This window comes from Phocoena phocoena, chromosome 2 (genome assembly GCF_963924675.1).
Source record: "Phocoena phocoena chromosome 2, mPhoPho1.1, whole genome shotgun sequence".
Classification (NCBI taxonomy): Eukaryota; Metazoa; Chordata; class Mammalia; order Artiodactyla; family Phocoenidae; genus Phocoena; species Phocoena phocoena.
In genome coordinates, this window is record NC_089220.1 from 158,126,079 (window position 1) to 158,151,872 (window position 25,794).

General features: G+C 47.0%; 1 protein-coding gene and 1 non-coding gene across 2 annotated transcripts in view; both read left to right on the forward strand.

Moving 5' to 3' along the window:
• The window catches only part of CAMK1D (calcium/calmodulin dependent protein kinase ID), a 417,163-nt gene that overhangs the window by 58,257 nt on the left and 333,112 nt on the right, over positions 1-25,794 (forward strand). The gene's annotated exons all lie outside the window — the stretch shown is intronic.
• Positions 24,978-25,108, forward strand: LOC136119737 (U6atac minor spliceosomal RNA). The gene has a single exon (XR_010655697.1). It is a non-coding gene; the product is annotated as a U6atac minor spliceosomal RNA (small nuclear RNA).

The window sequence follows — 25,794 nt, forward strand, 5'->3', positions numbered from 1 at the left end:
ACACACGCACACACGTGACACCCAAAAGCAAAAAGAGTTTCTGTTATTTCTAGATTGTAGAAAGTATTAGTATTGGAAAAACCATTTTCAGCTTCCTAGGGTTTTATTTTATATATTGGGTTTTTAAAAAATAAGGTTTTCTTTCGTACTTAAGTCATGACCACCACAACTGTTTCACCTGGAGCATGACTCTTGATGGATCCTACTTTCTTACTGACTTTAGTAAACTAACTAAATTAATTGAGTTTAAAAATTTCTTTAGTAAGCAATGAAAAATTGGACACAATACTTTAAAAAAATAACACTTAAAAAATAAATTTATTTATTTTTATTTTATTTTTTTTGGCTGCGTTGGGTCTTCGTTGATGCGCACGGGCTTTCTCTAGTTGCAGTGAGCGGGGTTACTCTTTGTTGCGGGCTTCTCCCTGTGGTGGCTTCTCTTGTTACGGAGCTCAGGCTCTAGGCGTTCGGGCTTCAGTAGTTGTGGCACGCGGGCTCAGTAGTTGTGGCTTGAGGGCTCTAGAGTGCAGGCTCAGTAGTTGTGGCTCACGGGCTTAGTTTCTCCGTGGCACATGGGATCTTCCCGGACCAGGCCTCGAACCCGTGTCCCCTGCATTGGCAGGCGGATTCTTAACCATTGCGCCACCAGGGAAGTCCCCCAAATAACACTTTTGATAGAGGTAACAGAGGGATGATATAATAGCCCTTTTAATATTTTACACTGATGGGCCACTCCGGGCAATTGAACATTATATAATTCGTTTTATCGTTCGACAAATTATAATATTTGTTTTTAGAACTCCAACAAGACCTTACTGGCAATGTATTTTCTGGATTAGTAAGATTTTGAGGTAATTGAGGCTTCCTCATTTGATTCACCCTTTGGGAATTCTGGGTGGAAATCTTAGTCCAATATATTCTTTTTTGGGGAGTTATCCAGAAAAATGCAGTATCCAGATGGCTTGAAGTTTCTGGGTGTTTCTAACAGTCTCTCTCTTGCAGAGGGTTGTCATGGAATCTAGGAAGACTGAATATTTCAGGAGAAAACCAGTTGGATTCTATCAGGGCTGTTACAGACGATGTCAAGTCTCTAACCTGCCACCTATAAAATAAAGTGTCAGATGTATTTTCTTGCATTTCCAGGGGGCTGCCATCTTTTCTGTGGGCTCACTTTGGTATCTGGGCCAACAGAGGAGTTTGGTGCTCTGGCCATCAGATGAGGAGGGGGGTCGCAGGGTGCAGATGGACCCCTTATACATCACTGTAGCGTCTTGCTGCAGGGGCTTGCAGCCCCTCCATGTAAAAAGATTAACACACTGCTTTCCCCCAGGCCTGGAGAAGTCCCTCTTTCTGGTTGGAACTGCCTCCTCAGGGCCCTGCAGGTTTTCTGCATCATCTCCAGCCTTGGGCCTCTGGGGGAGGCAGGAGGCCCTGACCATCATCATGGCCCTGAGCCCCAGCCTGTGCCTCTGGGTAAGGAATTCCAAGACCAGGCAGGTGTGGGCTCCAGGTGGTTGAGCCTCGTCTGCTTCCCACTTTCACATCCAAGGAAGAACTTTCTCTCCAGCTTGCATCAGCCTGGGCTTTGCTCTGTGAGCCTAATGAGAGGAGTGAAATCCTATTGATAAAGCATCTCGCTTATACTACTGATTCTAAGGGCCAGAGGCTTTGTGGGCAGAGCTGTGCCCTCTGTGCTTGCCATCAGAATCCCGGGGAGCTTGAGACCCGGTGTTCCTAGCCCACATTATAACCATGTACAGCCAGTTCCCACGTCCCAACCATTGCCTTCAGTCTGTTTGATTTGTGCCTTAGTTCACTGTCCACTGTTTACGTCAGGCCATTTTGCCCGGGCACTTTAAAAAAGATAACAAATTTATTTATTTATTTATTTTAGGCTGCGTTGGGTCTTCGTTGCTGTGCACGGGCTTTCTCTAGTTGTGGCGACCAGGGGCTACTCTTCATCGTGGTGCGCGGGCTTCTCGTTGCGGTGTCCACTCTTGTTGTGGAGCACGGGCTCTAGGCGTGCGGGCTTCAGTAGTTGTGGCATGTGGGCCCAGTAGTTGTGGCTCGCAGGCTCAGTAGTTGTGGCGCACGGGCTTAGTTGCTCCGCGGCATGTGGGACCTTCCCGGACCAGGGCTCGAACCCATGTCCCCTGCATTGGCAGGTGGATTCTTAACCACTGCGCCACCAGGGAAGTTGCTGCCTGGGTACTTTTTGATAGTTCGCAGTCATGCCCCAGCGGCTTTATTTTGAAGCCAGGCATTCAGAACGATTTCTCAGTGATATTTGGTAGTTAAACCATATGAAAATTCCTCCTTGGTTTCAAGCCCTAACAGATACTGAGGAGGAGATAAATCTGTTGAGGATGAACCTTTAGTAAGGATATTTTAGTTGTGAAACAGGAGGGTTAAAGAAGGCGATCTTATCTTTCTCTGGTTATTCTTGGTTTTCAGCCCGTGTTGGTAATGAGATAATTACACAATGATCAAAAGATCACTCACTAGCTCTGACTGAAGGTGCCCCAAATCCACAGGCATGACCACATAATAACAGGTATTAAAGGGGACGCGATTCCTTGGATGTGAATAACTGCTGTGTTTCAGGTGCCAGCATGCCATGGGAACACCCAGCCAAAATGGAAGAGAGAATCTTGGAGTTTCCAAAGAAGAAAAGACCTTACAGATAAATGGAAAATAATGATCTGGCTTATGGAACTGTTTCACCCCTCTGAGCTCTCTTTAGGAAATATGGGGGTAATATATAGTGGTTATAATGTATTACTTTTGAGGGGATTGCTTATGTCCATGGAGTATGTGTTGAGATCTAGAAAGCAAGGATGTTGTTTTATGGTCCAGAAAAACAGAGGAAGGAGGGGGATTTTTATGCCCCTTCCGTTTACTTCTAGGCACGTGAGAGAGATTTCATCTTCCACTCTCCATGGACCTCATCTAATATGATAAGAGTGACTAGTTAACTGTATCAAAAAGAGAGGCCCCTTAAATCCTACCCTGTGACAAGTAAATTGTTGCCTCTGGCTGCTGAGTGAGATACTGAGGAATACCAGGTACCCAGCACCTCTGTTTGTCTGGAAGCATCAGTGACAGAAATTTCATCTTCTTCTCTCCCATCAGATTGCCAGCTTGAAATGATAACTTGAGTGTCTCAGACTTAAGCATAAGAAACATTTCCCTCAAGGTTCGTTCAGACAGACAGAGATGTTGTATCCTGACTAATTTGGTTATTTTAGGGTTCGTTTTTCGTGGAACCAAAATAAAAAAGATCCTGAATGGTGTGTATTTGGACTTAAGGAGGCCTTTTGCCAACATCCAGGTGATGACATTTGCTCTATTCAAGTACGCCTGGTAGCTTCCTGCTTCAAGTCTTGATCCCTCTTATTTGATGTCCCCCAGCCTGCGACACAGTACACTCTCCAGGACCAAATATCTCGCCCAGTTTGCTTCTTGGTCCCCTCACTTCTCCAGCTCACTGCAGCCTGTACACCCCAAGCCTCCATGGAGACTTTTCTCCCGAAGGTCACGGCTGCCCATTCCAGGGGCACTTGGATCATCACATGGATCATCACATTCCAGAGCCCTGACCCCTGTATCCAGCGGCTCCCTGAATAATCAAGCCCAGCACGTCTCGAGTGAACCTGGCCTCGCTCCCCACCTGAGTCCCCTGGTTTCCAGTGGCCCCAGTATCCTCTGCTCTTTGCCCCAGCCAGACATCCAGTTATCAGTTGGGCTCCTTCCTCTACCTTGCCTCTCTCCTGCCAACGCCCACTTCTGATCCCTCTCCCACATCATAAATTTCAGTGTAAATGTCTTGCATTCCTCTGTGAACAGTGACCATCCCGCCCCCACCCCCATGCAGTGAGCCCTGGCCATCTCCTTCCTGAAATTCTCCAGCAGCACCTTCACCGCCTTCACCGTCTTCACTGTCAGCTTTTCTCGAGCTTGTTGTCCACGAGGGGCCCACAGTGATCCTCCTAAAGCACAGATCTGCCCGTGTTACTTCTCTGCTCAGACCCCATCAGGCACTTGTCCGTGTGAAGTGTGCACTGCCTCACGTGTCGTGGTAAGTGGAGTGACCCCGTGTCTGGGACAGTCCCAGCTTAGGTGGGCCTTCCCAGCGCACATGTGTCCCGGTTTGGCTGATAAACTGTATGGTTTCCCTCCGGATGAGGCCGTTCACAAGGTGTCACCCACACCCCCAGCCTGCTTGCCTCTGTCCTGCTCACACTTTGCTTCAGCCGCTCTGAACGCCTAGAGCCGTGTCATGTTTCCTTTTCCGCTTTACACATTTGGGTCCAACCTGACCACCCCCATCCTCTCTCTCGGGCTGGCTACTGCCCATCTCTTGGCCTCTGCTTAGATTTCATTTCATCCGGAAACCTTCCCTGTCCTCTCCTCCACGCTAGATAAGACACGCCCCTCCTAAAGTTTTCCCCAGCTGCCTACTGAGCTCTCGGCTCCTCTTATTGCCTTGCATTTAATTGTGTGTTTCGTTGTTTTTTTTTTTTTTGAGGCACGCGGGCCCCCCACCGCTGTGGCCTCTCCCGCTGCGGAGCACAGGCTCCTGACGCGCAGGCTCAGCGTCCATGGCTCACGGGCCCAGCCGCTCCGCGGCATGTGGGATCTTCCTGGACCGGGGCACGAACCCGCGTCCCCTGCTTCGGCAGGCGGAGTCTCAACCACCAGGGAAGCCCTAATTGTGTGTTTCTTTATCTCATTCCTCAAAACTAGATTCTCATCTCCTTGAGGGCGAAGGACTGTACCTTGCATTTCTCTCTGAGGTTGGCCCAGTGCCTGCCAGTATCAACAAATATTGATAAGGATTTGTTAAACAAGTGAATACATGGCAAGATTAAGGTAGGATTCCTCCCAAATAAGCAAATGTCATGTATCAGTTGTCCCGAATTGTGTAGGATGACAAGAAGACTATAAAATCCGGCATTAAGAATTATATTCTTGAATGTGTTGGTGGAAGAATTGGAAATAATAACTAGAAAATTCTCCTCCTGCTATTAAAGAATCCAGGCTCGCTGTGATTGTACTGGGGCCCAGGCCATGCCAGGTATGTGTCAGCTCTTTAACTTTAGCTAACTTTAGCCGACCCTGCTATTCCTTTACAATTTCCTCTTTAGCACACTAGGCGTGAGAAGCTGTTAGTTTGAGTACTGCGGCAACTCCTCTTTAATGAGACATCTTTGCGCTTTGGAATAGTTGGACTGGATGGGGAGTCAACCCCGGATACCGGGAAGGCACGTCCCCGTGCTAGATGGGCTGCTGTGTTTCTGGTTTAGAGGGTTTTCCAGGCACCTGGGCATCCCTCATGTTTCAGATGGGATCCCAGCAGGAAGGGGACCCACTCTAGATGCTTCCAGTGAGGAGACTTTAATGGAAGGGCTCGTGACCGAAGTGGGCGGGGGAGGGAATCAGCAACAGATTTGGGCGCCCGAGGTCTAGTGCCCTTCCCCCCTCCCCTGGCAAAAGGGCAAAGAGAGGAGGCCACGAGCCCTGGAGGATGGATGCCAGAGGGAACCATGGTTGTGGGGAGAAGGCCATTGCTGGAACCCCAGACCGAAGCATGGAGGGGGCAGGTAAGTGATACCCTGACCTCTCTGTTTTGCTCTCTGCTCTTCTGACTGTCACCCATGGAAGCCGGGGTCATGCTGTTACCGAATGCAAGTTCATGCGCCCGACGCACAGTGAGGCCAAACAGTACTGAAACGTCACAGTTTGGAGTGGAGAAAGGTTTACTGCAGGTCCACACAAGGAGACAGGTGGCTCATGCCCCCAGAAACCCTGAACTCCCCGCAGGCTTTCAACAAAGCATTTTTAAAGGCAAGGTGAGGGAGGGGCGTGGTTCGTTGTTGCAGACTTCTTGATCCAGGAGTCTTCGGTCCAGGTAGGTCAGGTCACGTTGTTCCTGTAAACGTCCGACAAAACAAATGTTATTCTCTGCTCTGCAATTTTTTAATTCTATAGGAATGGAAAAGTGTTACACTCTTAAAGGTCAAAGCCTTGAGAATAGGCTATAGACAGCATCCTTAACTCTAAGCGAAAGCAATAGAATACAAAGGTTAAAGTGAAAGAAACGGATCTAATGTGGCGTCAGGTTTGTTCTTCCCTACTACAGTACCACTTGCTGAGCTGTCCTGTGGGGCCGAGGGCAGGACACTGCGGGGTGGAAGGCAGAGCTGGGAGGTGAGGGAGAGCCAGCCTGGGCTCTCCTTGTCCGGCAGCCTTGGAGGCCCTTCCCCTGCCTTCATTCGGTTTCACTTATTTTCCTCTCTGGGAGCTGTCACAGGGCTAGCAGGATGCTCCTAGCTTTACAGAACTCACGCTTTCTTGGCAGGAAGGTGCTGGGCTCTGTCCAACCTGTTGAGCATCCTTGCTGGCTCCTGGGAGCCGTCTCACCTGGGCTCCTGATTTGGGAATTGGACTGAGGGATTTTAGGTCGTTGCAAGTAAACACTCGCTAAAGACCCAGACCTCACCGTTCTTTGTCACTGAAGCTTCTTATTCCACTTTCAGAATTCTGCCCCGTGTCATCCCTCAGAGCTGTCTGTTCCTCCCCATCTCTGTTTCCGCAGCCTGAATCCCAGGCACTGTCCTCTCTCTCCTGGGCAGAGGCAGTAACTTCCCAATGCTTCCCCCACTTTTGTCTTGTCCTTCTTCTTCTTTTAATTATTCCATTTTAAAAATATTTGTTTATATTTTATTTGGCTGCATTGGGTCTTAGTTGCAGCATGCAGAATCTTTAGTTGTGGCATGCAGGCTCTTAGTTGCGGCATCTGGGATCTAGTTCCCTGACCAGGGATTGAACCCGGGCCCCCTGCACTGGGAGCACGGAGTCTTAGCCACTGGACCACCAGGGAAGTCCCTTGTTTTGTCCTTCTTCGATGTCACCTCCTCCACGGGAGCATCATCACCGTCCTGGAAGACGGCAGTTGATCAAGGCACGTCCTGTTCCAAAGCTTCCATCTGCTTCCCACCGCGTGTAGAACACAACCCAACCTCCTTACCTTGGCCCGGGGATTCCGATGTGGGGCCTCTGCCCCTTCCCCAGCCCCCCTCTCATTCTTGCAGTTATGCGTCCCTCACCAGCCCCTGCAGCCCCGGACTTCCGGCACCCGGGCGCTTCCCCAGCTCTGGGCCTTGGACTCACTCTTCCCTCTTTTCTGTCTCCTCCTCCCCCCACCCCTCTCTTGGCCTCGCTGGCTGCCCTCACGCAGTTGCAATGTCACCTCCTCGGAGCACTCTTTCCTGGCCACCCAGTGTCACAGTGGCTGTTCTCAGCCCTGCTGTCTCTCTCCTGACACCTGTAACTCGACACATCCATCCCGGTGTGCCCGGCACTTAGCGCAGGGGCTGGCAAACTGTCGGCACCAAGTTCAGGTCTCAGGAAGGTGACCACACGGGTGCACCTGGAACACAAGGGCAGAGGAAGTTGTGTCTGCAGCTGGAAGTCTCCTGAGCTTTCCCTTCTGGCAAGTCCCTGGGCTGTGTGTGCACGACTGTTTGCATTCACTGGATTTAATTTACTGGTTTGGTGGCCCGTGGGCCACCTGGACCAAGGGCAGGCAGTTCCCAGAGCAACAGCTCACCGCCCCCAGTGCGGGGGTCCCTTAAGTGGTCGTGGGTCACCTACTTTCGTTTTGTCTCCCGCCTTCTGTCTTGCTTGCTTGCTTGCTTTCTCCTCTGACTCTTAGCAGCCTCTGACTTGCCTCATTTTAACCGCCAGCCACAGTGATGAAGACACACACACGTCCCTTCTCTCTCTTGCCCTTTTCTCTCGGACACAAGTCAGCAGCCAGGATAATCGTCAAAACCCCTTAACCCCGTCGTACCCCTAGGTACTTCATGACCTTTTTTTTTTTTTTTTGAGCATGGACTTGAGGATATGGGGAGGGGAAGGGTAAGCTGTGACAAAGCGAGAGAGTGGCATGGACATATATACACTACCAAACGTAAAACAGATAGCTAGTGGGAAGCAGCCGCATAGCACAGGGAGATCAGCTCGGTGCTTTGTGACCACCTGGAGGGGTGGGATAGGGAGGGTGGGAGGGAGGGAGACGCAAGAGGGAAGAGATATGGGAACATATGTATAACTGATTCACTTTGTTATAAAGCAGAAACTAACACACCATTGTAAAGCAATTATACTCCAATAAAGATGTTAAAAAATTTTTAAATATACAATTACCATACGAAAAAAAACCCAACTCTTATCACTTCAGATCAGCCTCTTTTCGAATTTGTGAGCATTTGGAGAGGATTAACCTCATGTTGACCTTGGTACTCCCCACAGAGAGAGGGCTTGCTTGGCAAAGCGAAGTGATAAATGTGGCCCCCAGGGCAGCTATCGGCTCTGTAAGAGAACCAGGCGTTGTGGGGCAGTTAGCCCTGCTGGCAGGAGGGTTGATGTCAGTGTGATGGGGGTGGGGGGGTGGGGTGGGGAGGGTGGGGCAGCGCCCCTCAGCCCTGAGGTTTTGCTTCTGATGAACGAAAGGGATCAGATTGCTTTAGAATATCGAGAGCTTCACTAAATCAAATTAGCCTTCACCCCAAGTCATTTGAATTAATTACACGACTTTCGCCTGGTCCTACTTGCGGGCCAAGTGCAGTAGTCTGGGAATGCCGGCTTTGCAGATGAAGAAAAGGTGGTCGAAGAGCTGCTCAGGCTGTAACTACCACAGGCCTCCCCAGGGGCAGAGCTGGAGCCAGAACCCACGTGTCTTGAGTGTTGGATTTCTCTCTTGCTTCCCTCTGGAGCTTTGCAGTCTTGGAGCTTTTGTGTCTGTGTGATTCATATTTTTAAATGCTTTTAGGGGCTTGTGCATAACAAATCAGGAGCTTGGTCTCATCTTCTCATTTACTGAAATGGATATTCCCTCCACCTTGGTCTCGGTGTCTTATTACTGTAGTAGAGAAAGGAAGAACAAATGAAAACAATAAACCAAAATGGTAAAGGGAGTTTTGTGGGAAAGTTGATCAAACACGCATCACCTCAATATGCCGCTTAGAGCCCCCCGAGCTGTTTTTCACAACTGTGCTGTCATCCCTGGGTTTTTTTTTTTTTTTTTAAACATCTTTATTGGAGTATAATTGCTTTACAATGCTGTCTTAGTTTCTGCTTTATAACAAAGTGAATCAGTTATACATATACATATGTTCCCATATCTCTTCCCTCTTGCGTCTCCCTCCCTCCCACCCTCCCTATCCCACCCCTCTAGGTGGTCACAAACCACATAGCTGATCTCCCTGTGCTATGGGGCTGCTTCCCACTAGCTATCTATTTTATGTTTGGCAGTGTATATATGTCCATGCCTCTCACTTCGTCCCAGCTTACCCTTCCCCCTCCCCATATCCTCAAGTCCATTCTCTAGTAGGTCTGTGTCTTTATTCCCATCTTACCCCTAGGTTCTTCATGACATTTTTTTTTTCTTAGATTCCATATATATATGTTAGCATACGGTATGGACACCGGGAGCAGCTCTTAGCTGGTTGCTTACCGAATGGGAGGGAGCTGGGCTTGCAGTCGGGTCCGAGTGAATCCGAGGCTGGGATCCTTCAGTCACTGGGATGAAAGGAGATAATGTAGAGACCTGGGACCCAGGTACTGAGTGGGGTGCAGGACCAATCCTCAGACACCCCCAAGGGAACCGGTTAATCACACAGCACCAAGAGGTGATAGATGGTCCCCATCTCCACAAGGAATAATTTGCTTAAAAGATTCACCAATACTCGAGAAAAGCCGGTGTAACTCTTCAGAGAGCCAGCCTGGCTGGTGGGGAGTAGCCAGGGGGCCAGTGGGTGGAATGTGTTTCTCTCTCCCCCTAGGGCAGGGACGTGGAGAGATGTCCCTGCTTTGCAGGCCTCTCGTCTTGCCTGCATGACCACACCTAACTTTTCGCCTGATTTTCTGCTTCCCCGAAGGGATTGCTTAGGAAAGCTAGGACTGATGGCTCTTACGCATCTTTTCTATATTTACATTTTAAGCTGTAGGACAGCAGAGACTGGCACAGCATTGTAAATCAACTCTACTTCAATAAAAAAAAAAAGGGGCTTCCCTGGTGGCGCAGCGGTTGAGAGTCTGCCTGCTGATGCAGGGGACACGGGTCCGTGCCCCGGTCCGGGAAGATCCCACATGCCGCGGAGCGGCTGGGTCCGTGAGCCGTGGCTGCTGAGCCTGCGCGTCCGGAGCCTGTGCTCCGCAACGGGAGAGGCCACAACAGTGAGAGGCCCGCGTACCACACACACACAAAAAAAGAAGATTTACGACTCCCTCGCCTTCAGTGAGGATTCGGAGATGTTCTCTGCAGCCTCTTGCAGCTCTCCACTGTTTTTTCCTGACATTGTATGACCCCCAACTGTGACTTTCTTTTCAGCCACGAGTTGGGGGCTGGAGAGTCAGGTCACACCTGGGAAAAGATGACCTGAGAAGGCTCAGCACATCTCCTTGAGCACAGCTGGCTGTGGGAACCCTTTGGGCCTGGCATTCTGCATTAGGAAGAAGGATTTGGGGTGAATCTGAGGAAGGCTGGTTTCCAGATTCTGCAGGCTCTTTGAGGACAGGGGGTAATGCTGCTCCCAGCGACCGGGGGCAGTTCTTCCCCTTTGGTGACAGTGGGCTGTGGGGAGCTGTTGGGCCCACAGAGACCGACTGGAACTTGCCCCTGTTGGCGGGGGGAGACAGCTCTAGAGTTTTCCCAACCGTGTGAGGCTGTGACTCTGAAGCCTTTTCCGTCAGCCCACGGTCGTTTGCAGACAGTGCTGGGGGTGATTCCGGGGTTCATTCGTCTGCTGTCTCAGTGTTCTTGGGTCTGTGGCAGGTCCGACTGGGGGGCTGGGGCCAGGTTTGAAGTCTTTTACTTTCCCTCCAAAGTGGGAATGAATGAATGAATGAATGAACGGATGGATGGTGTCAGGTGCCAGCACTTAACCTGTGCTGCTGGAGCTGTTGGGATTGCTCCCTCCCTGAAGACTCCCTGTCGTCCAGCCCCATGGCTTCCTTGTCACCTGTGCTCTGCTGTCATTGGGAGAGCTTGGCAGCTATTGAAGCCCAGATTCCAGCCATCTTCTCCCAGGATGGAGATACATTAGTAATTGGGAGAGCCTGCACAGCAAGGGGAGACCCTTGGAGAGAGTCTTGTGTGAAGCCCACTCAATTAAAGTAAATCCAGATGCTATGTAGCCACTGAACGATCCCTGAAGTCTCACTGGATAACTGAAAAGAACCACTGACTGTGCCCAGATGCATTCTGGGCATTGGGGAGGGGGCGGGGAATGGGTGGGGCACAGATGACATCATATCACCAGGGAGAAACCCACAGACCACACACCAGGTGCTTGGTCAGGTTTCATCTCAGCCAGCCTCAGAATTACCCTCTTTGTGCTGTTCTCCTCTTAGAGATGAGAGGGGCATGGAGATCCCCTGGTCTCCCAGCTGAATACCTTTCCTAGCCTCAGCTACTTTGATGCCTCACGCTTTCCCGGAGATTTGCTGCTTATTCTCATCACTACAGAGTGCCCTTTTGCAGACCACAGGATTTGATTACCAACGATTGGTATTCTTCTTTCTGCCCTCATTTCCTGTTCCAGGTTGCATGGTATTCTTTTTTTTTGCCCCTTTCTCAGATTGAAGGGTTTGATATTTTTTATATTTGCTTTTTCAAACAAAATAGTCTAGGTTTTCTTATGGTTCTCTTCCTCAATTTTCCTTGATGATTCAGTCAACAAAAGAAGGATGAAATTGGGCCAAGGGAAGCAGAATCTGGTAGTTCCAACTCGTGGAATTTTGGAACACTTATTCAGGGTTCACGTGCTTTGAAGGGGAACAGGACCTTATTGTTAGTGTCTCCCCAAAATGCCTTACATGTGGTTCTCCAAGAAGTGGGCACTTGTTGTATGTTCACGGAATAAAGCCCGCAAAAACGAAGGAAAAACAAAGCCATGGGTTCAGAGCGTTTTTGGCAGTAATATGTTTTGGCTGGGCTAAGGGATGCCCAGATAACTGGTGAAACATTATTTCTGGGTGAGTTTGTTTGAGGGTGTTTCCGGAGGAGATTAACATTTGAATCAGTGCACTGCATAACAGAGAGCCTTCCCTAACATGCAGGAGCCTCATCCAATCCCGAGGGCCTGCGTAGAACAAAAAGGCGGAGGAAGGGCAGATTCACTCTCTTCTTGAGCTGGACGTCCATCTCCTCCTGCTCTGGGACATTGGGGCTCCTGGTTCTTGGGCCTTCAGACTCTGGGACTTCACGCATTGGTTTCCCGGTTTTCGGGCCTTTGAACTCAGACTGAATCGCACCTCTGTCTTTCCTGGTTCTTCAGCTGGCAGACAGCCGGCTGTGGGGCTTCTCAGCTTCCATAACTGCGTGACAATTCCTATAATAAATCTCCTCCTGTATCTCTCTGTGTCTCCTACTGGTTCTGTTTCTCTGCAGAACCCTGACTAACATGCAGAGTGATGAACCTGCAGAACAGATAACACATTTGCGGCCCTGCTCCTGGCCGACTCTCAGCTCCGTTTCATCCGGGTACTACGAGCGGTCAAGCCTCACCTGGTGAATGGTTGTGTTTATAGAGTCCCAGTGTCAATGGGAGGACTACCTGTCTGTTAGGCCAGCATTTCAGGATGCCACGCTTCCTGCGGTCCAAGTTTGGGCGGATCTGTGAGTGCCTCTGAGTTTGAAGTATCATCCCTCCTTGGTGCAGTGGGACGGGAGACGTGCGTTCCTGGTCCACACGGCAAAGGGTTGGATCTTGAGTATCTGTGGTACCATGGCTTAGTTGGTCGCTCACAAGATAGGTGTGAAGCCCCCTGGGTTAGGGTCCCCAAGACCACCACGGTTTGATGATTTGCTAGGAGAACTCACAGGACTCAGCGGATCGTCTTACTCATGGCTGTGATTTATTACAGTGAGAGGATACAGAGCAAAATCAGCGAAAGGAAAAGGCATGTGGGGCGAAGTCCAGGGAGACCAGGCGCGAGCTTCCAAGGGTCCTTTCCCTGTGGAGCCACACAGGACGAGCTTAATTCCCCAGCAGTAAGTTGTGACCCTGTGTGTGAGATGGTGTCTCCTGGAGAAGCTAGGTTAAACCCCAGCAGCCTGGGCTTTTACTGGCGCTGACCATGTAGGCACCTCTGCCTGGCTGTGCCCCTATTCCAGACTCCCAGAAGGAAAGCAGATGTTCACCGTAAACCTTTTCACCCATCGTGGAAACGTTCACAGGCGTAGTAAAGTTTTATCCTCAGCTCGAGTGGAATGAGACACTTATGTGGACGCCCACCGTAGGGGCAGCTGGTGCCCTGAATTTCAGCGACTTTTCCTTAAGTCTTTGGAGTCTCACCTGGGCTGGGTATGTTCTTCTCAGGGTGCTCTCAGTACTTCCAGAGGCCTAGGGTGATACTGAGTGTTTTTGTATATGCCAACAGGGAAAAGCTCTCTTGCTTTTCTGTAGTTGTCTTACCTTGAATAATCAGCCCTAAATTTTTTTTTCTTCTGAACAAAACCCAGTCCGTTGAAGTGTTTCTCAGATTGTAGTTGGCTACAGAGTGATGATATAGAGTGTGTGGGGTTTGGAACCAGACACAGCTTGACTTGTGACTTCTGACAAATTGCTCTGCCTTTCCGAATCCCATCTGTAAAATGGGAGAGTCCTTCAGGGTTTGAGGTTTTGTGATAATGTGTGTGAAAGGCCTGGCACAGAGGCCAGATGATGGGTGCCCCGTAGCTATCCACTGCTGTAGTTACCAGGGGCTGGAGCAGGGCTGGGTCCAGTCAAAGCTGTGAAGTAGGCTGGGGTCCTGGCTTTTATGTTCCAGGCTGTTCTTCCACTACTTGTGAGCCTTCATTACTAGCCCTGAATTAACCAGTGGCTTTAGGGATAATAGCACCTAACAGGTTATCGCTTAATGATTCCAAAAATTTAAGGACGTAAATTAGCAAATCTCCATCCATAACTGAAAAGTCAAAAAATTCCTTGCAATAGCCTCAAACCTATTAAATAATATTCTTGTATTATTCAGGGTTCAGCAGAGAAACAGAACCAAAAGGAGATAGATAGATACATAGATAGGTGGATAGACAGTTAGACAGATAGGTAATTTATCATAAGGAATTGGCTCATGTCATTATGGAGGCTGAGAAGTCCCATGATTTGCAGTCAGCAGCTGGAGGCCCGGGAGAGGTGGTGGTATAATTCCAGGCCGAGTCTGAAGGCCTGAGAAGCAGGAGAGCCAGTGGTGTCCGTCCCTGTCTGAGGGCAGGGACATCCAGCACCAATGTCCCAGCTTAGTAATCAGGTGGAGAGCACATTCTCCCTTACCTCACCTTTTTGTCCTACTCAGGCCTGAACCACACTGATACATGAACAGGGTCGGACGGGGAGCCAGTCTCTGCAGTTTGCATGGTGGGAACCCTTTGCACATCCAAGTTCTCAGGTGCCCGTCAAGGGCCAGCCTTGGAAGCAGCCCCTTCCAAGGACAGAAATCAGGCCTGCTGTGATCACTTCCTGCATACCCCGCTCCAAGCCAGGCTTATAGAGTGATTCCGGCAGCGGAAGTCATTGCCCTGCACTTTGCGCCTTGGTCCTCATCCTCTTCACCTTGGACCCCTGATCTCAGATCTGCCTTGGAGAAGAATCCTCATTCAGAGCAGTTCTTGGCCTCTTTTCTCCAACCCTGGTCCTTTGCTTCACATCAGGTAACGGCCTCATTTGTCCTCTGCCCTGATGGAATTATATATTTGGCTTCTGTCCTCTCTGAATTGGAAGGATGAAAAGGCTTAACTCCCCAGGACATTAATTCAGTTCCTTTCTTAAATGGCATGTTCAGCTTCTAAGAAAACCCTATTTCTAAGCCCAGGCTATTCTATCAGTAGGGCTTCCTGGACACATCTTTGCCTTGTCACCTTCCTGTTTGCTGGAACCTCCTTTCTATTCATTTCACTGGTCTGGGACTTAAATATTGTAAGGAAATTTGTCCGCTACTGCTGATCTCTTACCAGGGGTAGTGGGTCTACATTTTTGGAGTCGTGCTAGGGATTACTAACCTTGAGGTTTAAAATTCTCACCATAACTTCTGAAGTTTGAGGCATCGTGGTAGAGATGTGATGGTTTTGTTCTCCGTAGCGTAGAGGAAGCCTGCCTGCCTTGCCCCATTCTACCATACAGTTAATAGTTTTGACTTCAGGTAGACAACCAAAAATAAAGAGACTTGCCTTTGGACACCGAGTATAAACCATATCCTCAAACAGCACTATGTTACTTCCATTTTTTTTTAGAAAGACATAATACTTGCATCGGATTTTGGTTTTCCCTGGAATTTTCCCAAGACCTCAGCCTTCTGGTGCAGGAATCTTTCCCATCTTCCCCTCCCAGCTGTTAAAACGGAGTCATGCAGCCCTTGTGGGTGGGAGACTGTTGTCTGGGTAGAACAGATGTCAGGCACCCTTGTCTACATCTCCCAGGAGCTGTTATCCCAAGCCCAGTGCCTGACTGTCAGAGGACTATTTACTGTTCTGTATCGCACAGGCTAAAATTGTTTTTCTTTTCTGCAACTCATTTTTGAAGTTATATGACAGGTGCTTTCTGTGGGTAAAAAGACTGCGTGTGTCTCAGAGACCAGAACGGTTGTTTGCTGTGGTTTCACGTGGATTGAAGGTGCTCGTGTGTGGGTGCATTTATTCATTGAAGGCCAGACAGCAAGAGCCACATGTTTTTACAATTATTTTGTGAATGCACATCCCTTTATATCTGCTGGAAGCTTTATCACCATTCAGTGCGCTGTGGAGATGAAATTGATACGCCTGAAATGTGCATCGTATTGTTTGCCTGCATGTGAGGGTTCGGCTGTGATGACAGCTGTGGAGTTTTCCTCTTACTGTTCATCCTCCCTCCTTCTGTTAGCATCGTCGGTGTCAACATCTGTTGCATGAACAAGTTGCAGAGCTGTGTTCTGAGTGGTTTGCACTTGAACCTGACGGTCCCCGAGTCCTGAGAGGGGCCTGCAATTCCGTCTTTTCTCCTGCTGTATCTTTGGTACCAGGCAGGCTGAGGAGACTTTGTTTGTCTAAACAAAATGGAGAAGAATTTAGTGGCTTGACGTGTCTTACTTTATAGCAGGAACTTCTCTTTAAATCTGATGAAAGGCAGAGATGGGGCTTCCCTGGCCTGGGGTTTGTTTATTCCTTGTAACTCCTCATAAAAGTCTCTTTTAAAATATGTAGTAATTATGAAAGAGTAGAGCTGTTCCCCTTTTTTCCCTCCTAATACTCTTGTTGTATTTTAGTCCTTTTGGATATATAGATATACATTGGTTTGTTTGGTTTGGTTTGTTTAATTTGATGTGATAAATGGCAAACTCTATTTTTCCCCTCTCTCATCTAAGCTTACTTTTCTTTATTCTACGCTGTACTCAAAGATGGAAACTAAAACCCTCAAATAACCCGAGAAGCACTTGCTAATAGTCAGATTCAGTAAAATCTCTAGAACGTAGAATAGATTGGAAATTGTATAAATTGAATTTTCTTGCACAGAAAGGTGAAAAAATGTAAAATTGCAATTTGCATTTAAAGTTATAAAAGACAATCTCTTTGACGGCATAAAAGCGCAGAGGAAATAATTCTCCAGGTGTTATTAATGAATTAGAATGGACCAAAAACTCCATAAAATTTAAACCATATGCTCAAGGAGTTATTAAAGTAGTCTTTCCTAGTAATTTGCTTTTCTTAAAACTTTGATTTCTTGTAAACGTTATACAGAAGCGGAACTTCATTCTCCTAATGTTTTATTTCAGTTGGATCTGCAAAGCCCTTCCTTTCCTGGTCACTGTTTTTAGTTGTCACCCCAAACCTTGAACATTGACCTGCAGGCAGAGTTTTCACGTCCAGAGTCTTAATGATGTTCCTCTTTGAGGTCGTGAAAGGTGGTGTGTGGAGTGTTCTTCTCTCCTTTTGTTTTGCTGTCTTTTCTAAAAAGGAGAAAAAAATCAAAAAGAAACTTGCAACCACTGTTGAGCATTTTGGGGACCGTGAAAACCTGTTTCCTCCATTTCGTTTGTAAGAAGAGGCACAATAGGAGTGAGTACACCCAGGAACGTCCACAGCTCTTCCAGGAAAGGAGGCTGTGATGATGGATTCCAGGCAGAAGTGAAGAAGGCGTGTGTGTCTTTGCCTCCTTCCCACCTTATCTTTTCTTCTCATTTCCTTCACTCTTTCCACCACCCCTTCCTCACTGTTTCTTTCCTCTTTAATCTTTCCCTTTGAGCCATTTTCTTTTATTCCGTTTATATATTAGCTCACAGCAGATGAGAAGACAGTGACACCCTTCACAGAGATCTACTTTAAAAACTCTGGAAGACAGAGCCAAAGAAATTAACCTTTAATAGTGAAATTCTGGCTTGAGTTGGAAGGATATTTTTGAGCAGAAAGTCTTCTCAGAGATTCTGTGTTTATAAAGATTTATTCAGTATTTATGGAACAGAGATGACAGATGTCCAGTCAGAGCCAGGCGCTGCTGTCAAACAGATGAATACATGGTGTGCTGGTGTTTTGAGGGCCCTGTCATGGAGGGGAAGGGACAGACAAGCATAGAAATTAGTGGTTACAATATAATATTGTAATTGCCTTCCTGGAGGCATGAACCATGGGTTGTGCTTATATAGTCAGGCATGAGAAGGACCGTGGAAATCTCCATTTCCCTGGTCTCTTCGACTTTGAGGAAGAGAATATGCTAGTTGAGTTAATGTGAGAGTTCTGAAATGAAACCACCTTGGAAGTGGTTTAAATACTGCACGGCTAGAGTTTAGTTAGAATTAGCTTTGGTTCTACCTTTTTTTTTTTTTTTTTTTTTTGCAGTACGCGGACCTCTCACTGTTGTGGCCTCTGTCATTGCGGAGCACAGGCTCCGGACGTGCAGGTTCAGCGGCCATGGCTCACGGGCCCAGCCGCTGCACGGCATGTGGGATCTTCCCGGACCGGGGCACAAACCCGTGTCCCCTGCATCGGCAGGTGGACTGTCAACCACTGCGCCACCAGGGAAGCCCCCGGTTCTGCCATTTTTGTCGTGGCTTCTTTGGGGTGAAAGACAGGCCTAGGCCTTCTGTCTCTTGTTATTTGGCTGGCTTCCATGTTGGCCTTGCCATTCCCAACTGTGAGATACTTAGCACCAAAATATGGGTGAGAAAAGGGAAGACACACGACTGGGCTGCAGAATTGACAGACTTGCCTTTGGGTTTTCAAAGTTTCATTGCTTTAGTCATGTCAACACACATTTTTAGACAGGAGACTATCCCAAGGTCTTTTCCTGACTAGCCTTTAGCCATTATAACCGTCACATCTGCACTGTCTGAAGTCATAAAAAGAAAAAAAAAAAAAAGAAAAAGAGTTCCCAGTCTTTTTAATGTAAAAACCATAAAGCATGCCCTTGACGATGGCTGAAAATTATATCACTAATTTATTTTTATTGTTAGTATAACTTCAAATTGCCTTCCTTATCTTCTTGCCTGACGGTTGTTTTCTGGGCCGAAGTTAACCATGTTTTGGAAGTCAGCTCAGAGGTGAACAAATGATGTAGTCATAATAGCAGATAGAGGCCTGCTGTTGGCATTTAGTGAATGTCAGATACTAATTTTCACAATGATAAATTGGGGGAAGGAATGAGAAGTTCCCAGCTAGTGAAAGGAAGCTGTTCCATGTGAGAGGCTCTTGTTATTTGTAGATACCGCTGTTCATTTCCATGGCAGATAGGAAATATGGCCTCTGTGCCGTAATTATTACCTTCCTCATTCAGCCTACTAATTTTTGAGGAAACCCAGGTTTTTCAAATAGGGAAGGTAGCCAAGATAAAAATCCTTTTTCTTTTTGTGATCAAGGCCCTTTGCAGAAACGTTCATGCCAATAATTACTGAACCCTTTGGAGTTAGAACTCTTGGTTCTTGTTGATCTGGTTTTTAGTCTGCCCTTCCCTCCGTGCTTTCAGATGCTACATGTGCTGTATTTTGAGAAATCTTTGAGAATCCTCAAAGAATTGAAGACATCCTTTGAGAATTCTGTGACTTCTTCTAAGATTACACCAGACACCCTTAACTTATTCCTGTTGGATTAATGGAGAGAAAGGGTTCTGGAATGGGACCATTCCAACAGGCAGTATCCCCATTTCACCCTAAGACACCTCACCTTTTCTAGGATCAGTTGTTTCAAATTGATTTTTTTAGTCTTGTATCTCATTTTAGCTTTGAAGACACAACATTAAAGATGTAATTTAACTGTAAAGTTTCTTTCAAAGTCATTGTCACTACTGGAAGCATTAGAGAAGGTATTGGAAGGTTGACTGCATCCTCCTTTCTTTGGTGTGCGTGTGTGTGAAGACTTTTCTGCAGAAACTCACTCAGAGCCCTTGAAGGGAATGACTGGCAGCTGCCCATCACATCGGGATGAGAGGCTCAGTGGGCAGCCTGGGTCTCTGCTGTCCAGTGGGGAGCCTTCAGGTAGTTCTCTAGAGGGGAAATCACAGAGCTGCCTGCCTTTCTAGTCCAGATTTGTTTGGAGAAGAGAGTTAGGCGGGTACTTGAAGGTTTGAATTTTTCATGAGAAAAACAAAGTGAAAGATTTTTCTGACATCGGACATTTTGTTTGGGCCTGTGGGGCGGATTCTGTTTTTTCTCTTTTACCTTTTGTTTTCATTCTTTTGTACTGTTTTTAAGGACAGAAATGAGAAGTATCCCTGGACCATTTCTCCCAGAGAAAAACATCGGCTGTGACTATGTGGAAATGGAGTGTGGCACAAGGAGCACGTACGGCAGAGTCATCCTAAAGGGTGATGCTGTCCCTTAGGGCTCTGTGGTCGTGGTAACTTTCTCAAACTCTCTGTGCTCTGGTCCCTTCCTCTGTATGATGGAGACAACAGCCTCTTTGGATGTTGCAGTGATTAACTGAGATTGTTCTTGTCAAACCCTTAGAATAGTCCCTGGTACATAGTAAGCAGTTCCTAGTTATTAGTGTATGAATATACCCTAATTCTGTTAGGTCATGTTATTACATGATGAGAGATTCTAGTTTCTTGGTACACTGATATGGTTGTAGAAACTTGGAACAGATGTCTCCTCAGACCAGTGTTCAATGACTGTTTGGCCATGCCTTGGTCGTTTGGATCTGAGAAGAAGCCCAATCTAGCAGCTTACTCTTTTCATCCAAGCCCAGTTTGCCACACTAATTTGGACGGTGCAGGGCCCTTCCAAAGCTGAGTGGGTGGAGCCCAAATGGGCCTCTGAAAGGCTGCGGTCATTCTTGAGTAGCTGCTCTGGTGTTGAGAGTATAAAACACTGTAAAGGGTCCCTTGTAAACCAATAGAGGAAGGATGCTTGGCTATTACCCAGCTCCTCCACTAACAAGGTGTGTGTCCCTTGGGTCAGACAGCTATTCATTCATTCGCTTATTTAACTCGCTCCATTTGTGAAAAATGCTAACATATTTTAAAGTAAATTGAAGATATCTTATTGCAGCATTAATCACAATAACCAAGACATGGAGACAAGCTAAGCGTCCATTACCGTATGAATGGATAAAGAAGATATGGTATTGATAAAATGGAGTATTATTCAGCCATGAGAAAAAAGGAAATCCTGTCATTTGCAAAAACATGGATGCACCTAGAGATAAGTCAGATAGACAAAGACAAATACTGTATGATATCACTTATATGTGACATGTAAAAAAGCTGAACTTGTAGAAGCAGAGAGTAGAAAGGTGGTTACCAGGGGCTGGGGGGTGGGGAGGTTGGGGAGATGTTGATCAAAGGGTACAGACTTGCAGTTAGAAGATGAATAAGTTCTGGGGATCTAATGCACAGCATGGTGACTCTAGCTAACATACTCTACTATGTACTTGAAAGTTGCTAAGAGACTAGATGGTAAATGTTCTCGCCACAAGAAAGAAATGGTAATTATGTGAGGCAGTGGAGGTGTTAGCTAACGCTGCAGTGTACTCATACTGCAGTATGTAAGTGTATCAAAGCAACATAAAGCAACATGTTGTAACGGTAAATTTACACAATGTTATATGTCAGTTACCTCTCAACTTCAAAAATAGGTATCTTGACATTCCACCCCGATAATACTTAGTGTGGATTAAGTATTAATCCCATCCTGCGAAGAAAGGAAAGAAGGAAGGGAGGGAGGGAGGAAAGAAGGAAGGAAGGAAGGAAGGAAAGGAGGGAGGGAAGAAGGAAGGAAGGAAAGGAGGGAGGGAAGAAGGAAGGAAGGAAGTTTCCCCATGTAATTAAAATAACATGATCACAGCTAACACAATTAATAATTTTTTAATATCCTCTAATACCAGTTCCTGTTTGGTTTCCCCATGTGTGGTCAGGTCATATACTGAATTTACTTTATGTCACTACAGTTGCTTCATACAAGGAACGAGGGAGAAGGACTAACTGAATGATCTCTAAGGTGCATTGCTTTATGTTTAATACCTTTAGGGAGCTGCTCTGATTTTGTTCATTTCTCTCTCCTTCTTGGAGGGGGAGGATTCAAAGTTTATTGACATAAACTGTGGCTCTATAGCAGGATGAGATGGAAATTTGGAAATGATTTGGTTTACGGGATCAGTTGAGGCAGTTTGGGGTCGCCTCACACTGGCCTTGACCTGTAGGTCAACCTGTAGGTTGGGCAGACTGAGCATTGACAGTGGTTAGAAAAATTGTACACTTGCCAGAGAGAAAGAGGCAGTCAGTTCATTTTAAACCCAGCAGGTTTGGGTTTAAGCTTGCATTTTGTATGTTCCGTAAATGTTCATAATGCCATTTAGAGCTAGCTGAGGACTTTGAGAGTCTTTTTGATTTCGTGGTTTTTTTTTTTAATTGAAGTATAGCTGATTTACAATGTTGTGTTAGTTTCAGGTGTATAGCAAAGTGATATATTACACACACACACACACACACACACACATACGTACTTTTTCAGATTCTTTTCCATTATAGGTTATCACAAGGTATTGAATATAATTCCTTGTGCTATACAGTGGGTCCTTGTTGTTTATGTATTTTATATATAGTAGTGTGTATCTCTTAATCCCAAACTCCTAATTTATCCCTCTCCCTGATTTCATTTTATTTATTTATTTATTTTTGCGGTACACTCTTTTGCGGGCCTCTCACTGTCGTGGCCTCTCCCGTTGTGGAGCACAGGCTCTGGACACGCAGGCTCGGCGGCCATGGCTCACGGGCCCAGCCGCTCTGCGGCATGTGGGATCTTCCCGGACCGGGGCACGAACTCGCCTCCCCTGCATCGGCAGGTGGACTCTCAACCGCTGCGCCACCAGGGAAGCCCTCCCCTGATTTCATTTTGTTACTTGAGGCTCTAGTGTTTTATTCAAGGAGACTAAATGCTGGGTCTCTCAGGTTACCTATCTAGGAAATACCTATTGTTCCAGAACAAAAGAATGGAAAGGTCATGCAGGGACTGCCTATGGGTGGATATCAGGTGCTCCATCCCCAGAGGCCCCTGTGATGGGTGTATTCTCTGCATCATGCAGGGGCCCTGGTAAAGCCTCTTCCCAGCTTCTTTGCCTTCTCACCACTCCTGCCCCAGGGCCCCGGGGGCCGTGTGTGAAGCGTGCGGGCCCATTAACAACACAGCCTTTCCCACCTGAGCTCTGAACCAGTTGAGAAGTTGGGCTGAGGGTTCAGATAGACAGAGACCAAGATATTAACTTTATTCCTGAGAAAAGCTAATTGAGGGCTGTAGTATGTGGTAATAAAGGGCTTCCTCATTCTGAACCTCTGACTCAGGCCACGCTGGTTTAGGGGAGAGAAGCAGTAGGTGGGCTTCCAGCAGGTTCCCAGGAGTCGGGAGGGGGAGGGGGCTTCACCCCTTCTGCTCCTCTGGGCCAGCCTGGCACGGGGGGGGAGGAGGAGGGAAGGGACGCAGTGGGGGGCACTGCTGGGAAAGGGCCATCAGGGCTGTGGAATGACTCCTCGCCCTTTACCCTGACCTTCCCCTTGCGGGGCTGGGTGTTCCCCAGCATCATGGGTGCCTCCTGGGTTCTTCCCTCTGTCTTAGCCTCAGCGACTAATTGATTTAGAGGGGGTGAGAGAGGTAAGTTCTGATAAGAGTATCCTTCAGTAAATATTGTCATTCCTATGACAGGCACTCCTAGAATAGATAAATCTTTTTTTTTTAAAAAGAGCATTTATTTATTTTGGCCGCATAGCTCACGGGCCTCTGTGGCATGTGGGATCTTCCCAGACCGGGGCACAAACCCGTGTCCCCTGCATCGGCAGGCGGACTCTCAACCACTGCGCCACCAGGGAAGCCCGAGTAAGGACTTCTTGGTTAGGATGCTAGCTGACCAGCTCAGGTATAATTTACATAGCGTAAAGTTCACAAACCTCAAAAATTTTAACCCATGTAATGACCACCTAGATCAAGATGTAAGACATTTGCATCACCCTAGAAGGTCCCTGGTCCCCTTTTCCCAGTTGGAACAATGTCCCCCTCCCCAAGGGTAATCATTCTGACCTCTGTCGCCATAAAGTTGTTTTGCCTGATTTAAATTCCACATGAATGGAATCATACTTACATTTTGTGGGATTCATTCATGTTGTTGCGTATGTAAATTGTTCATTTTTCCCCGTTGCTGTGTAGTGTTCGGTTGTATGAAATTTAGATACACATTCTACACTTGATGGACGTTTGTTTCCAGTTTGGGGCTAGTATGAATACAGCAGCTAAAAATACTCTTGTGCATGTCTTTGGTGGATGGAGTATGAGTTACTGATTAAGGTTAACAGACTGTCCCCGGAATTGAAGTTCACAGTCACTAGCACAGGAAAGGATATCGTACTGTCCATGCCAAATGGTTTTAAAGTGTGTTGACGGCATGGTACAAAAGTACAGTTGACCCTTGAACAACATGGGTTTGTGCCACGCGGGTCCACTTCTACGCAGATTTTTTTTCAATAGTAAATACTATAGTACTACGTCATCTGCAGTTGTTTTATCTGTGGATGGTTGATCCTTGGGATGCAGACCTCTGGATATGGAAGAGCCACTCTAAATTATACTTGGATTTTCAACTTCCGGGAGGACTGGTACCCCAGCTGCCACGTTGTTCAAGGGTCAACCGTATATCAAACAAAGGAACGAATTTAGTCTAGTGTACTTGTATTTAGCAAACCGTGCTGGTACGAAAGCAGATTATTGTTGTGCTCCTTGACTATGATGAATATCCTAAGCTAGAGGGTCAGTTTCCTGAAAGCCGAGATTCTCATGTGAAAGTACGTTGTTTCCTCATGCTGTCTCTAAAAGGAGTGGGAGGGCTTCCTGGTGGCGCAGTGGTTGAGAGTCCGCCTGCCGATGCAGGGGACACGGGTTCGTGCCGCGGTCCGGGAAGATCCCACATGCCGCGGAGCGGCTGGGCCCGTGAGCCATGGCCGCTGAGCCTGCGCGTCTGGAGCCTGTGCTCCGCAACGGGAGAGGCCACAACAGTGAGAGGCCCGCGTACTGCAAAAAAAAAAAAACAAAAAAACCAAAAAGGAGTGGGAAAAGGACCTTTTCATTAATTCTGCAAATAGCCATCATTTTCTAATTTTAGGTTCTCACTGTGAAAAAGAGTCATGAATTACTAAAAACTCTGAGAATATAAACTAGTTTTGAGGGGAGTCCCCTGAAGTGGAATGAATAAAGATTTTAAATATTCATTTATGTTTTTCTTTCCATGTCATTTTGGATATTGTGATGAAGTAAAAAATTTGCTGCTGATTGAGAACCCCTGAATACACTTATAAAAATTTAATTCCCCCCCATATTAACTAGGCTTTTTTAGAAAGCCTGTTTTCCTCTAATAAGTTGCTAGAGGGAAAATCTGTTAGCCTAGAGAATTGACGGATAGAAGTAGAATAGGAAAACTGAACCGACCGTCATCAGGAGATGCTGCATTGATTTAAATTTTAAAAGAGCCTGGATTTAATGAAAGTGAAGAATTAGTTTAGCGTTCCCCTTGACAAGAATGGGAAAAATTCTAGTGACCGACGCGGCACACGTACTTTTAAGGCATCACCACCTCCTTATAGCCACCTAACAATATCTTTTAACAACCTACAGGAGGGGAATCTGGCAGTGTGAATCAGTATTAAAGATATGCAGTCCTGGCCTGGGAATCTTCCCTGTACATACACCTGCTCATGTAATGAAATGACATGTGTACACGGTTATCACTGAAACTTTGCGTGTTAACACCAAAACGTCAGAAGCCACCCAGTGTCCATCAGTCATCAGGGAGCAGTTGAGGGATGGTGTATGTGTACAGTAGAATGCTGTGCAGTTGTTAAAAGGGAGTGAGGAAGATCTACATTCTGATGTAGGATGATGTCCGGGTACATTGCCAAGTACAAGAAACAGGTGGAAAGTAGTGTAGACAGTGTGGTACCTATATGTAAGAAAGATTGGGTTGTGAAATATATATAGGTGAATTTGCTAATATTTTCATAAAGAAATGCTGGATGGATAAACAGGAAACGAATATAAATGTGTATCTGGAGCAGGCAGAGGGGAACGGAGCGATCGGGAATAGATACAGGAACAGCTCCTGCACGTATCTTTTTATATCATGTTGACTTGTTGAATGATGCAGAAAACAACCAACCAGCGGAAGTGAATCTATCTGGGCATTGCCCTTTGACACTGAACCAGACCAAGAGTAGGTGGCGTGAAGCTGGTTGAATGCATCATGAAAAGGTGAGGCCATGGGCTCCGTTTCATTTCTCGGAAGCTAAGTCA